The 13,660-nt window shown below is 33.2% G+C and overlaps 1 long non-coding RNA gene across 1 annotated transcript; it reads left to right on the top strand.

Annotated features, from left to right (window-relative positions):
• The first annotated feature begins 2,785 nt into the window (after positions 1 to 2,785).
• LOC108374134 (uncharacterized) lies at positions 2,786 to 10,568 on the top strand. Its single transcript, XR_001849022.1, has 3 exons — positions 2,786 to 2,995; positions 5,631 to 5,638; positions 10,557 to 10,568. It is a non-coding gene; the product is annotated as an uncharacterized LOC108374134 (long non-coding RNA).
• The last annotated feature ends 3,092 nt before the right edge of the window (positions 10,569 to 13,660 follow it).

The following is a 13,660-nucleotide window of genomic DNA, read 5'->3' as shown; positions in this document are numbered from 1 at the left end:
TATATGCATGCACCACGATGAGAAGAGATATTGTGGAAGAATTGGTTGGATGCAATGCATAGTGTAACGTCACAATGCAACTTGCGGTCAACAATAATAAACCTGACACTACCCTGAACCTTTCAGCATTTTTTTTTTCATAAAATATGTAAATACAATAAAGCCCTTGGAACCTAGAATACACCGACTGAGCTGTTTACAGTGCATATAAACACTGAGAAAAAACCAACCAAAAATTTGGTTAATATTACCAAATTCAAACGTGAAAAGGAATCAATGTGATTGGTGATTCACAATGCCAACAACAATGATTTGGTAAGCAGCAAAAAAAATAACACTACAAGTCGCCTCTGGCGGCATTTGAACCCGAACCTGCTAGAAGCTAACAAATAATAGCAAGTATTTCTGCAATTCGGCCACAGCCAGACATTTACCATGAAAAAATCAAACAATAACTTGGTTGAAAAACCTATTGTACTTTTGGCTCGGTGTACTCTTTTAAACTACATGGACATTTTAAACGCATTATTACAAAGCTACAAATGCAACCTGCTTGTAGACGTCCTGTGCCGTTTTTTAGATCGTAGGATTGAGGTGGCTCTTAGCCAAATACTACAGCGTGTAAAACAAAAACTGAGTGCATTAATAGCTGCGAGTAGAAATTTCATAGGAAAAATTTCAGAAAGGCCGAAGTTTGCACACGAGCTTAAATTGTATTCTCCTTTTTTGTAATAAAATACTTAGTTCACTTATTATTTGGAAATTAATCGTAGTCTTAATCTTAATTTCGCTTATATATCAATCTCTATGTTTATGTTTATCTTGATATGGGGAAATCTTTTGAGATGGGGACATCTTGCGTACTGACATATTGGTGCCGCCACAAAGCAGCTGCACTGCAAAGTGTGGTTTCTATACATACCTTCGTTAATACTACTTACATGTGTACATAAATATTAGTAAATAGTAAATCTACTTTTTATTAAGGTATAACTTCTTGAGCGATCTAACCTTAAGCTCGGAATTTTCAGATGTTCATTTGTAAGTTCTGAGGAATTAAAAGACGGGCATTAAACAAATGTGGCAGATACCAAATGCGAGAAAAAGGCTGCTCACAACTGTACTGAATTTCGCGTATTTTATAAAAAATCGCGAATTTTCTTGTGATAGCCGTTGAACGGTGCTTATTTTACATGTGTATGTATAAAATATACTACTTCTTTACTTCTTCAGAAGAATCCTAGGACAACGTGCTACTTAATATTTCTAAAAAAATCGCCTAGAGAAAACGCGTAACCAGTGCGTAACTTTTTACTTAATAATGGGTTTTCATTGAGCACAACCAATCAAAGGCAGAAAAATTTATATGTCATGACGTAATATTTTGCGTTTGTGTATTTAGGTCTGTGTAAAAAATGCTCACCTCTAATTTTTTTTTTAATGGGCAGTACTGGATAATCCTTCATCTCTTTATTTTTATATTTGTCTTTATGCCTGTTGTAATCTATCTGCATACTTATCATTCTATGCCTTTGTTTCTCTCCCAATAGGCTCAAGTATGGAAAAGATGGAGTCCACCTGGATAACTTGCATTGCGTTTTTATGTTATGCATTTATGTTCCATTTTAATTATATCTTTATAAAAAAAAAACTATAAGTTAGTTTTTGCCTCAATCGCGGAAAAAAACATTTTGGAACGGTTAAATACTCTTCTTTCATTTCCATATATACGTACATATAATCAAGGCTTTTTAAGAGCGACAGTTAAAATTCTACACTATTTGGTATGGATTTTGGGCTTGAGGCGTCATTGGACCATATTATTGTGAAAATAAGTCAGGTAAAATGCTTACTGTTACTGGTGCTCGGTTCTAAAGTACAGTGACTCAAACAAGTGTTGATTTTTTAAATACTCACAATGTTTTCTAAGTTACTTTTCTATAAAACTTTTGTCCTTGCCTTTACCAAAACCATACAAATCAAAGTTTCAAACTCTATGCAAAATTTCGGAAAATTTTACAAATTTTAAGTCCGTTTTTAGGTTAGCACTTTTGTAGCCCATACAATTTTAGTAAAGTGCCAATTTCAGGCGGATAAAAAATTGCGTTGATTTTTAATAATGTCTTTTTTTTTGTCGACGTATTTTTGTATTTTTTTTCAATATATGCATGAATTTCTTATGAAACAAAATGCGCGAGACCGTTCGCAACAAAATTTCAAAACATCAACATATCGTCGTTTAAAGTACAAAACGGCGTATCAACAAAATGCAAAACCGCGTATGTGAAGTTGTAGAAATTATTTTCTAGAGCGAAAAAACACTCATATTTCAAAATGGTTCCCTTTTTTATAAAGCAATCGCATTTCTGGCTAGTATATTTCAGGACAAATGGATAAGGATTGAGCCAAGAGCTTGTGTGAGCAAATCCAATTTTTGGCAGCCAATGTCAGTTACGCGGTTTTGCAGAATGACGATACGCGGTTTTGTACTTTAAACGACGATATGTGTTAGCAAAGCCTGGAGGTAGTACGCATAGCGTATGCGTGAAGTTGAAGAATATTTTCATACTAATGATCAGGGTAAATGTAAATTTGGGCACTAAGAATTATATTTATTTTCTTATGTTCCTCTCCTTTGAAAATACTAGCTAAATATCGGTCAACAAGAATTTTATGTTCTTCAGGTGCTAAGTAGGGATGTTGATTTTTTCGATTTTTACGATTCCAGGAGTCTCGGAATGTCGTTGGTTCAATCCCGGGAACCCGGGATCAGTTCAGAGATTTAGATATTTATTGTTTTTCAACAACTTAACATGAAAAAATTGTATCAATATGGTTTGAGAAGCTCTCCTACCATATAATAAACAATAAGTAAATGTGTTTGGAACGTACTTTTTTATTTAAAGTGAAAATTATTTCATAAGTAACAAAACGAAAGACAGTAATTTAATTTATATGCACTTAATAATACTTTAGCGTTTACATTTCTGATAAAGTAATTTAAGGTATGTCGAAAAAAGCTCTATGCAAAAAAAAAATTAAGTGAAAAAATGTATTTTCTGGTTGAAAGAAGTTCATAATACCAGTGGCAGAAATAAAAGAAGCGCCTAAATTCGACCAGTTTTGTATATTCCTTTTGTTTATTCAAAATTTACATTTTTTTATAAAAGTCTACCTCATATTACATATAAATGGGAATTTCTCTGATGTCATGATTTTTTAAAAAATACTATAATTTCATAGATATGATTAATTCCAAAACTTATTTAAAAAAATTCAATGCAATGTAAAACAAAAATATGGGTACCAAATGCAAGAATTTTTTGGGATCACAAGGACGAATATGAATTGAAAATGCCCCTTTAATCTATTATATTTTTTTAAGCTAATAAAGATGTTCCTTAACATTTCGTTTTTTTCAAAAATAAGAATTGCAAGATTTCAAGCATATTCAAGGGTAAAATTATAAAAGGGTATTTTCAATAACTACCCGTCTCTAACGCACTAAAAATGGAATATATTTTAACCCTACAGAATCTTCTCTTTTATTTGATACCCATACTGGTTTCTTAAGTACATTGCACTGAAATTTTTGAGTAAAATTTAAATTTCAAAGTTCTTTCAATGATTCCTAAAGTCAGAGAGAAAAATTAAGAACGCAATTTTGTTATATTTGGCCCTTGGTTTCGCGAATATATTCATTTTGTTTGTGTGCAAAATTGCCTGTCGCAAGGCATTATATGTACATATATTGAGCTACACATGTATAAAAAAAAAAGTATTAAATAAACAAAAGCAACTCCGGAAGCCCGGGATTAACATTCCTAGTGCTAACGTTGGCCCAACAACAAGGTTCTGATGTAATCGAACGTATGAACGAACAACCGATTAAGCATGCGGAGTGACGTGTGGCCGAAGCCATAGGCAAAATTAACTATTTAAGTAATAAAAGCAACGTAAAACTTACATAATTGAAATTTTCTACTTAAAATAATAAAAGTATTAGTTTTAACATCCATGGGAAATATGAAAGTTTCCAAGTTTTTACTAATTTCAAACCAAATAAGAACTATGTAATATGTTTCCTATGCCCACTATCGGAAACTGCCAAGAAGTTTTCAAGCTTTGAACTAGCAAACATTAAATACATCTCTCTTCAAAACAGCTGCCCGTTACTAAGAAGAATTTACTAAACCATATGTTGTGTATACTACATAAATACATACATTGAAAAGTGTCAACAATGAATTCCTAGAACAAAATTGCAATGTGTTTATGCAGTATTTTACGGATATAAGCAGCATCGAAAATGCACGACATTCTTTGTTTATGAGCGGGAAGTTCTTGTCTGAAAATGTCTTGTATGAAAAGCACTGACTGCACATTACCAGTGACTCATTCAAGTGAACAGAGAAGATCAATTACATGTAAATAAATAGTAAATTGGTTGCCACAGGGCTCGGAAATTTAATGAGCAGTCAAAAACTGTACAAATTGTACATAAAAGAGTTTCTAAATGAACGATAAATTCTCAGTGCTTATAAGCAGAAAAATTAAAAATTTGTCGGTACTTGTAAGCGGGAAATGCTTATAACCGTGGTTCTTATAAGCGAGAAATACTGTATTCCGGATGGCTATGTTAACAATCATTCCAAACCCCGTATGCGGTCGCCCAGGGCATTTCCATTCTCAGATTATAGTATGCTCAGGTTGAGCCATAAACTCAAGTTTATGGGTCATTTTGGAGTTCAACACTAAATTCTACTCTTAAACTCGGAGTTTACCACACAAACAGTTTTCTTTAAAAACTTCTTTTATTTGGTTTTTATGGGAATGCAATTTTTTTACTAAATGCAAAAACCAAAACAGTGACTCGATGGAAATTTTGACGCTGATTTCAACCATACCAAAATTATTTGGCGCAAAAAATAATAATGAAGATATAAAGGATTAAAACTAAATTTTGGATTTTTTTAAATATTAATGGGTGTGAAGTTATTGATCCAATAATTGATTAAAATGTTTCAAGTTCACGAATAAAACAAAGAAAAACTAAAGTGCATTATTTTCTGGATTCTGCAAAACCGCGTAACTGAATTGGATTTGCTCACACAAGCTCATGGCTAAACCCTTATCCATTCGTCTTGAATATAATAGCTAGAAATGCGATTGCTTTACTCTCTAGAAAATAATTTATGCAAACTCACATACGCGATTTTGCATTTTGTTGATACGCGGTTTTGTACTTTAAACGACGACGTGTATTTAGTAGGTCTATAATACCCATCGAAAAATTACGCTCTATAAAAACACATAGTCTTCAAGGAGATAACATTGTGTATTAAAAAAAAACCCGGTACTTTATTATCTTCTTATCACTCTAAAACTAGGTTTACATATAAGTAAATTATCCCCATTTTCGAGCCTAAATCCCTAATTTGTAATTAGAAAAAGAGATTAGCCATATAAAATTCGTCCCCCGTTAATCTGTAGTTATAAAATAATCTCAGATTAAACCGATAACTTTTCGGTTTCCAACCTAGATTTATCGATTATTTTTGCGAAGAAGAGGAGGAAAGCCAAATGAAAATACCAAATGAGTAAAAATAGTAATACTGAATACGATGGAGACTTGTGTGTTGTAAGAAACTTAACTGAACCCAGTTTTATCATCTTAACGAGAAGGACGGTTTCTTCCCCTTTATTTTTAAACGAGGTTTGTTTTAGATATATTTAGTTGTATGTATTAAGAGTAATTCTGGAGGCGCAACTTGATTTCTTGCGGAAAGAACTATTGCCTGTGATGCAAAATTTGTTAAATTCAAGTGCTGGCTTAATTCAAATACAGGTAAAACTGAAACTCACATCTCCAACGTACATATGTATATTCATCTGATTAGGAAAAAATTTGTATTAGGCAATTAATAAACGCAGTAAGTTTAAGTCATGGCTCATTAGAGCAAATAACTGTTTTTTCGCCACATTTCACCTTCAAATCGGCAAATATAACTTTCTATGCAATATGTTGAACTTTCGCTTTTGTAATTAGATGTCGCAGGGCTTGTTTCCGAAATTGTCTAAATCATTTCATGAATCTGATTTCAATTGTGCCTCAATGGCTTACAAGCAAACATGCTTATTTACTTAGATGTTTGTGCACGCACACCACACACAATAAATGTTTTGATGAAATTTGCAACATAAATAAGTATTTACATTTTTGGAAATTTCAACTTTCGTTTGGACTGCAAATGTCTTGAACCACTACCCACAAAAAAAAAAATATGAAATTTGGGACGCTGAAAATTTGTCACATTCGAAGCACCCACATAAGAAAATGATGGACACAGTAAGTTGGTGCACGCATACATAAATACATATGTATACAATCGTAAGTTTTTGGTTTATTTGTCTTTCGATTTATTAGCTAGCGAACTAGTGACACAATGCCGAGGAAAGCTTAAATTTTTTTATGGTTAATTTTTATGTCAATGCTCATTCAATAAATGCTATTATCGGAAATAAAGCGACGAACGCGAGATCACATGCCAAAATGCCGCTTGATTGCTTGTAATAAGTTTTAACTACATAAATAGTTATCTGTAATTTTTATTATATTTAATGATTTTTTAAGTTTGTGTATCATTTGCCGTGCTTGTGTTTTTGTTTTTGAATAATAAACTATCTTCAAATTGATTTCATGATTTTAATGTATCTAATGAGATTCACTTGCAACTCTCATGAATATAATTAATTTCAATATATGTACAAATAAAAAATATGTATTACAATTTGCAGCAAAACTACCCACAGACAGAACTATGTAATACACTTGACCATAGTATTGTTTGACTTACATACATACACGGTACTTGAAATGTATATAGTTAGAATGTATGTACATATGTATGTATGCATGTTAAATTCACTCAAGGGATAATAAAATTGCTGCGATTAACGTCATTAACACTTTTTTATGTGCAAAATCTTGCTATTGTGAAGAAGTTATATTGTGAATATACGATTTGTTTGTTTATGTTTTCATTGTACGGCTAAGACTTGAGGGCAGACATGAATCACGATCCAGAAAATAAAGGTCGCGCCATTCGCGGACCGCTAACCCTCTCTTCGTCGATTTGACAGCATCCACCCAATCGCTGACGTCATAAAATACTTTTGTTTACATTCACTGTTGCCAACTTCATGCTTTTCGCACCAAATTTAGTGGGTATTCAAAACGCGAAAATTTTTTACTTTTGTGCTTGGTGCGTTTTTGGTGCTTTTGTTTTTAGTTTGAAGACACAAAATTAGAAAATCTTAAAAAAATTGAAGAAAAATGTATAGCAATCGTAAGTGTGGTAAGCAATTTTACAAGNGACATGAATCACCTCACGAAAGCGCTGCTTATCTTTGTTATTGCTCTCCCTAAATTGGAGCGCGAAGCGTTGCGTTTTCCACTGTCAATGAGTGTCAGCGCGCGCTATCCTCAAATCAACGCGGTGTTTCTCATTTCCTCTCGTTTTTATTGTCGTTTCCTCTTTCACTTGTTCTTGTTCTTGTCTTCTCCAACCAATATCAGCATGTAACGTATTTTTTGAAATTAAACCTCCTTAACATCAAAAACCCAGCAGGACTCTTAGATTAATGCATTTTCAGAAAATTCTTTTTCGCTTGAAATTATCACTTCCGGGTAGGTATAATTTCAGAAAATATAAATTAAGCACGATGTACTTATCTATCGTAAGTAGCCACTTTTCAATGAAGTATGTTTTTAATTAAAAACTGATAAAAGATTTCCTTAAAAAAAATAAGTTACATACATGCATCCGATAAGTACTTAATTTCTATTTATATGTAAGTGGACGGCCAGTTGTATAAATCAGTGATGGAAAAGTAGGTACAATAGTATTATTATGGAACTTATTTCTGAAATATCTCCCATGAAACAGATCTGCGGAAGTAATGTCGGAATTTACTTCCATGGACCAAACATTTATTGATGGTAATAATTTTACGACATGAAAGACTGAAAAAGTTCAAAAAAAAAATTATGTAGTAATCGCACGCGTAGCTGAAGTAAAACTTCTTCCTACTACCCGTGTGGCTAGCTCACCATATTTTATGAGTATTTTTCTACTTAATAAAGAATTATTATTTTAATCTAATTTCAATTTCAACCTCAATCTTAATCTTAATCTATTCTTAATCTTAATGTGCTGGCTGTTTGCAGCAAAGCGCAGTCAATACTCTAATGTAATGGAAATGGGCTCACTCTTCATACGTGGGTCTTTTCAATGCCACAGGATAGTACGCCACCATTACCTTTGTTAAAGAGATTCTATAATGTTGAGTTCGCTGAAGCTGAATGTTGATTTAATTCCAGGACTGAGCCCGGACTCATACATTGTCAAATATTGGTTGATGGCTCCAAAAATGACTCTGGGTCAGCTTTGGCTAGCCCTCTAACTACTTCCAAACTAATTCGGCAATGCCAGTTTCGACTAAATTATGTCGGCCAACATAACGAGCTTGCTTTACTCTGGGTGCTCGGGAGTAATGAGAGATGTGACCACTTGGCCAAGGTTGGCTCAGACCACACATTCCACTGTCCGCAACCAGTTATAGCACACCTACCTTCAGCCATCGAAGCCACCATCAGAAACTGGGTGAATACTTCGCTCAGTAATGACTGGAAGGCATCGAGGCAAAACTCATGTTGTCTCAGAGGTTCTATCTAGTTTTTTTGCGATTATTGAGCAGACGAGACTGGGAAAAACATGGTGGACTGCTGACTGGTTACTTCCATGGCACATGCACCTGAAGACGATGGAAGCGTAGAACACTTTTTGTGCTTTTTCCCCGCCTTTGCAAGAATTAGGTATGTAACATTTGGCCGCGATCTATTGAGAGCAGTGATGCCAGATTGTGGTAATTTCCTCATTTGAGGGATATTTGCAACAAAAATTATTAAAAGGGAAAAAAGGGACATTTCAAGTAAAAAAGGGATTTTCTTTTGACACTGGTATAGATGCATAATTGATCAAAATTCAAGAATATTCGACACTCTTACGTAATTAATCGTCCTGAAGATGTGAGGTGGAGTGAAATGATATATAATTATTAAAAAGTATAAGCACAATTTTGAAAATTTTCTCACGTTAACCAATTCAAGCGCTATAATTGTATCTGGTGTTCCATGTAAAAAGCGGAAAAAATTATCTGACGAAATATTTATCAGCAAATGTATATGCTTCAATTTTAAAGTCACGAAAAAATCATATTCGCTTACACAATCCAAATAATTTGTAACAGTGATAGCTTTAAGGATTGGCAGTTAGTATACAACAATATAACACACAAATGTATGTATGCATTAGTTATCTTAATATATAAAAAAGTTCCTTCCAAATATTGGGTTTTAGTAAACACTGAAGCTAATTTATGAATGTAGTAGCTGTTTTTAAATTATTTTAGGCCTATGCCCTTTATGTGATAACATCAAGGCGCACGCCACAAATCGGAGGCAAAGCTCGGCCAAACATTAACATATGTGTAAGCGCCAATCGATTACTATTATTTTATATGAATGTTCCTTCTTTTCTACTAAAATATGTATATGTTTTGAACTCGTTTGGATTTTTTGAATTCGTGGGATTTTTAACAGAGAATGTCTGGTATCACTGATTGAAAGACAAACAACTGAGCGCTTTGACACCCAACAATCTGTGTGTAAAAAAGATTAAAAGGGCATGAAAACAGCACAATGGACGGCTTGTAGTCTGAGCGCTGTTTTCTGCATGCGTTGTTTTGTAGCTGGTTCCGACAAAAGAAAAATAACTCAATCTTGACCTTAAATTTATTTTTATTCTTAATCTTAGTATTAATATCAATCTTTAAATTATTCTTAAGCTTAGCCTTAGTTTCAATCTTACTCTTAATATCTCAACTTTAATATTAATTTTAGTCTTAATCTCTCATCTTAACCTTAATCTTAACTTTAATATGAATTTTAATTTTAATCCTAATATTAATATCTTAATATCGTAACTTTAATTTTCGTATTTTGCTTAAGCCTAATAATAAACGTATTCTTGATTTTAATATTAAGCCTTTTATCTTAACCTTAATATTAAGTTTAATCGTGCCCCGCCATCGCCTTGCTTCTTCTGTCTCTTTTCACTTGACTCGATTTTGGAATTAGAGCCCAACGATCGTGTCGCTTTTTCGTTACATCGATTAGAATTAACACCGAACTGAGCGCAAAGAAATTTCACATTAACGTCACGTTTCAGCCTCATAAACTTTCACCAGAGAGCTAAAAAAGAATAATCAGTTGAGACAAATATTAGCCCAACTCTCAAGATATCCTTCAGACGTCAATTGAGTATATATAGTATAGTTACTGAGTTATTGAGTATATATAGTATAGTTACGTCAACTAAATATGTTTCCTCAACCCGTGATTTGGTTATAGTTATATTATTTCTATAATATTGAGAATCCAATTAATTTGGTAGAATGGCAAATCATATCTTTGATCGCACACCCAGAAAAAGTCAGCTAACTATATTTATCTCAACACATAATTTGGTTATAGTTACGTTATTTAGTTAAAGTTGCCAAATCATGTGTTCAGAGAAGTATTTTTAATTGACCCTTTCTGGGTGTATAGGATTCCGGTTGTATTATTATAATGTAAAAATGTTAATACAAAAATTAATTAATAAAAAATAAATGTAAATGCTTATGCCCACATATACATTACCATACCACGTAAAAATTTTCTAACTAACGGATTTATGCAGAACCACTTACAATTCTCCCAGAGAGAGGAGATTCATGGGGGATAATTACTATACCAAACGCAAAAATTTTAGTCTTATTCCGGCCGCATTGCTGGATCTATTTTCTTTTTTTTTGACGTGTTATAATATACATACATATGTATTCACAGTTTCATAGATGTTCATGGTGAAAATATTTTCAAAGTTTAGATATTGCCACCTTCATCTTACATATCTTTGATGCCATCAAAATGTTATATATCTCGCAAACCAACTTGTATTAGTGCAAAATCTAAAACTATATATAAATTCCAACATAAGAAACATGATTTTTTTACTACATAGTCATGTGCGTACAAAAATATGCAAAGTAAATCGAGAGCAAATCTAAGCGGCAGCCTCAATAAAAAAAAATAAAAAAATGCAATAAATTATTTTCGTCGACACACTTTTTTATGCATATACACATGAAAATGTATATGTAAAAATGCCTATGTATATCTAAATACCATGTGTTTGCCGGTTATATGAATATTTATAAATATACATATAGATTTGTTTATGCGTGCGCCAAAATCTCATAACAAGGCGCCTAACCGAAACCGAAAGACGAAATTCGGTTATTTTTAAGTGGTTAACGAAATCGAATATGTTAATAATTAACACACAAAACAACAACAAATTTCAAATACGATTATGGCCTTTTGATTCTCTAACCCAGGAGTTTCCTAACTTTTTCACCGCGGCACCCTTGTTGAGCTAAAAAAAATTTCGCGGCAACCCTACTTTTCAAATGTCTACGATAACGGGAGAATATAATGCAAACTTTATGCTCCTTTAGCTTTAATGTGAGGACTGAAATTGTTTTGGTGATTTCATTACTTCCTTTAAGTTTATTGGGAGCTTTGACAATTTTACCCTGAAACCATTTGTCGCTGAAAGCTTGCTGGTGCTTGCTTTGTTTTTAACCGACTTCACAAAAAGGAGAAGGTTACCAATTCGTCGGAATATTTTTTTGTTATTTTTTTTTATGTATTCTACCGCATAACTTTGGACCACGTTAACCGATTACTATAATTCTTTTTTTTTAAGGAAAGGTATTATCTCACAGGTGGCCCCTTTCTATGTCAGTTTAAATCCGATCATTGGATCATGAAGAGATTAACGATGATCTTAAATTTGTATATTGGTATTGAAGTTGGTTACGTTTTTTGCTTAAAAATTACTTGTTTATGTTATGTATTTTGAAAATGCATTCTCACATAGAAATGTAAAAGTAAAAGTCACTGATATTTTTAATGCAATCTTGCCAATAGCAGTGTTTTCTGCATACACTTGCATCCAGAACCCTCTTGGCTCCCTTCGTAGTATTTATTAATCAAAGTGCTGTCTTCACCGATGTCCAGAAGTTTTTCAAAAGCTTAATTTGTCATCTCAGTAGGTTTACTTTTCGGGTCCATGAAAATGGGTTTGTTTTTCAGCTGTAGACATCCTCAGAGTCAAACCTTCCACGTTAACGTTGGGAATGAGCGTTAATGCTAAGAAAATAATTTTTACAGCCAATTTTACGAAAGCAATTTAAGTGAATAATGATTTTAATTTTTTGAATACTATATGGAAATTGACAGAAAATAAAAAATCATTTTCCATTTAAATTGCTGGTGAAACCGGCTGTTATCCAGCGTTAATTTCGAAACTACTTATAAACGTTTTTCTGATTTTCTTTTTTTATTTATGGGGCTTTCATGCAAAAATATACATGTCTTCAATAAAAAAAATCTCAACGTGCTAGAAAAAAATCAAACATGTATTTTAATTTCACAGGCCTCTGTTATCTTCGTAGCGTCATCCAATACGGGTCTTTAATCTAGTGGCGGCATCTTTCTAGTCGCCAGGGAATACCAACGGATCATACAGTGCCTTCTCGTGACGTTTTCTGCCTCTTGCTTCATCCTAGACATCGCTCATTTCGTTTTTCCAACCACTGCAAATATCCGCACACTTGCTCCATTTCAAACCATTTTTCTGCACAAATTTGTCGATAGCTTTAAAAATTTCGTCGCTAGTGGTGTAAGTCTCAAGTACTTCGCTCATCAAAAGTTCTTCTTCGATTTGCATTGCGAATGGGTACCTCACTAACACGAGAAGAGCATTAAGTCCCACTACGTCGGTACTTTCGTCAAGTTGCAAACTAAAAAATTCACAAGTTTTCAAACTTTTTATAAGTTTGTTTTCGACTGCATCTAAAACCGTGTTGATTCGCTCTTTCCCAGTATGATTGTGAAGTTCCAAAGAATAATTAACATATATATGTACGTGCGCGAAGCTGCTGCACTTGTTACGAGACCAGCCCAGCCGGAAAAAAAATCCGAAAATTAATCCGAAAACGAGAAAAAAGTGGATGAAACGCTTAAGAGCAAAATACACCACACAAGCGGCTTGGACAAACCGAGCAAAATATCCCTTTGCGGCAAGCCATTTGTGTTGTGTATGGGGTTTGACGAGCCGGTGAAGGTAATTTTAATAAAAATCTAAATTTTCTGGCTGCCATGTAGAAGATTGAACAAACCGCTTGCGTTGTGTATAGAAAGTTTAAAGAATTTGCCCGCACCATCCCAGGTGCCGCGGCACCCACTTTGGGAAAGCCTGCTCTAACCAACTATTAATTTTTTTTAAGATTTCACGAAGTTTGAAGCTTGGACTTATACTCTTTTTGTTAAAGAATAAAGAATATTAAAAAAATAATAATTAAAATTAAAAATAATAATAAAATAAACAGTCAAAACTTGTCAATAGGTCAGTCTCATATAATTATGATAAGCACTATACATACTAGTGGTATTCATCTAAACCGATAACTTTATCAAGCAGATAAT

The sequence above is a fragment of the Rhagoletis zephyria genome, unplaced genomic scaffold (genome assembly GCF_001687245.7).
Source record: "Rhagoletis zephyria isolate East Lansing unplaced genomic scaffold, Rhagoletis_zephyria_1.1 Rzeph_scaffold_07380, whole genome shotgun sequence".
NCBI classification, from domain to species: domain Eukaryota; kingdom Metazoa; phylum Arthropoda; class Insecta; order Diptera; family Tephritidae; genus Rhagoletis; species Rhagoletis zephyria.
This window is presented reverse-complemented; position numbering and strand designations above follow the sequence as displayed.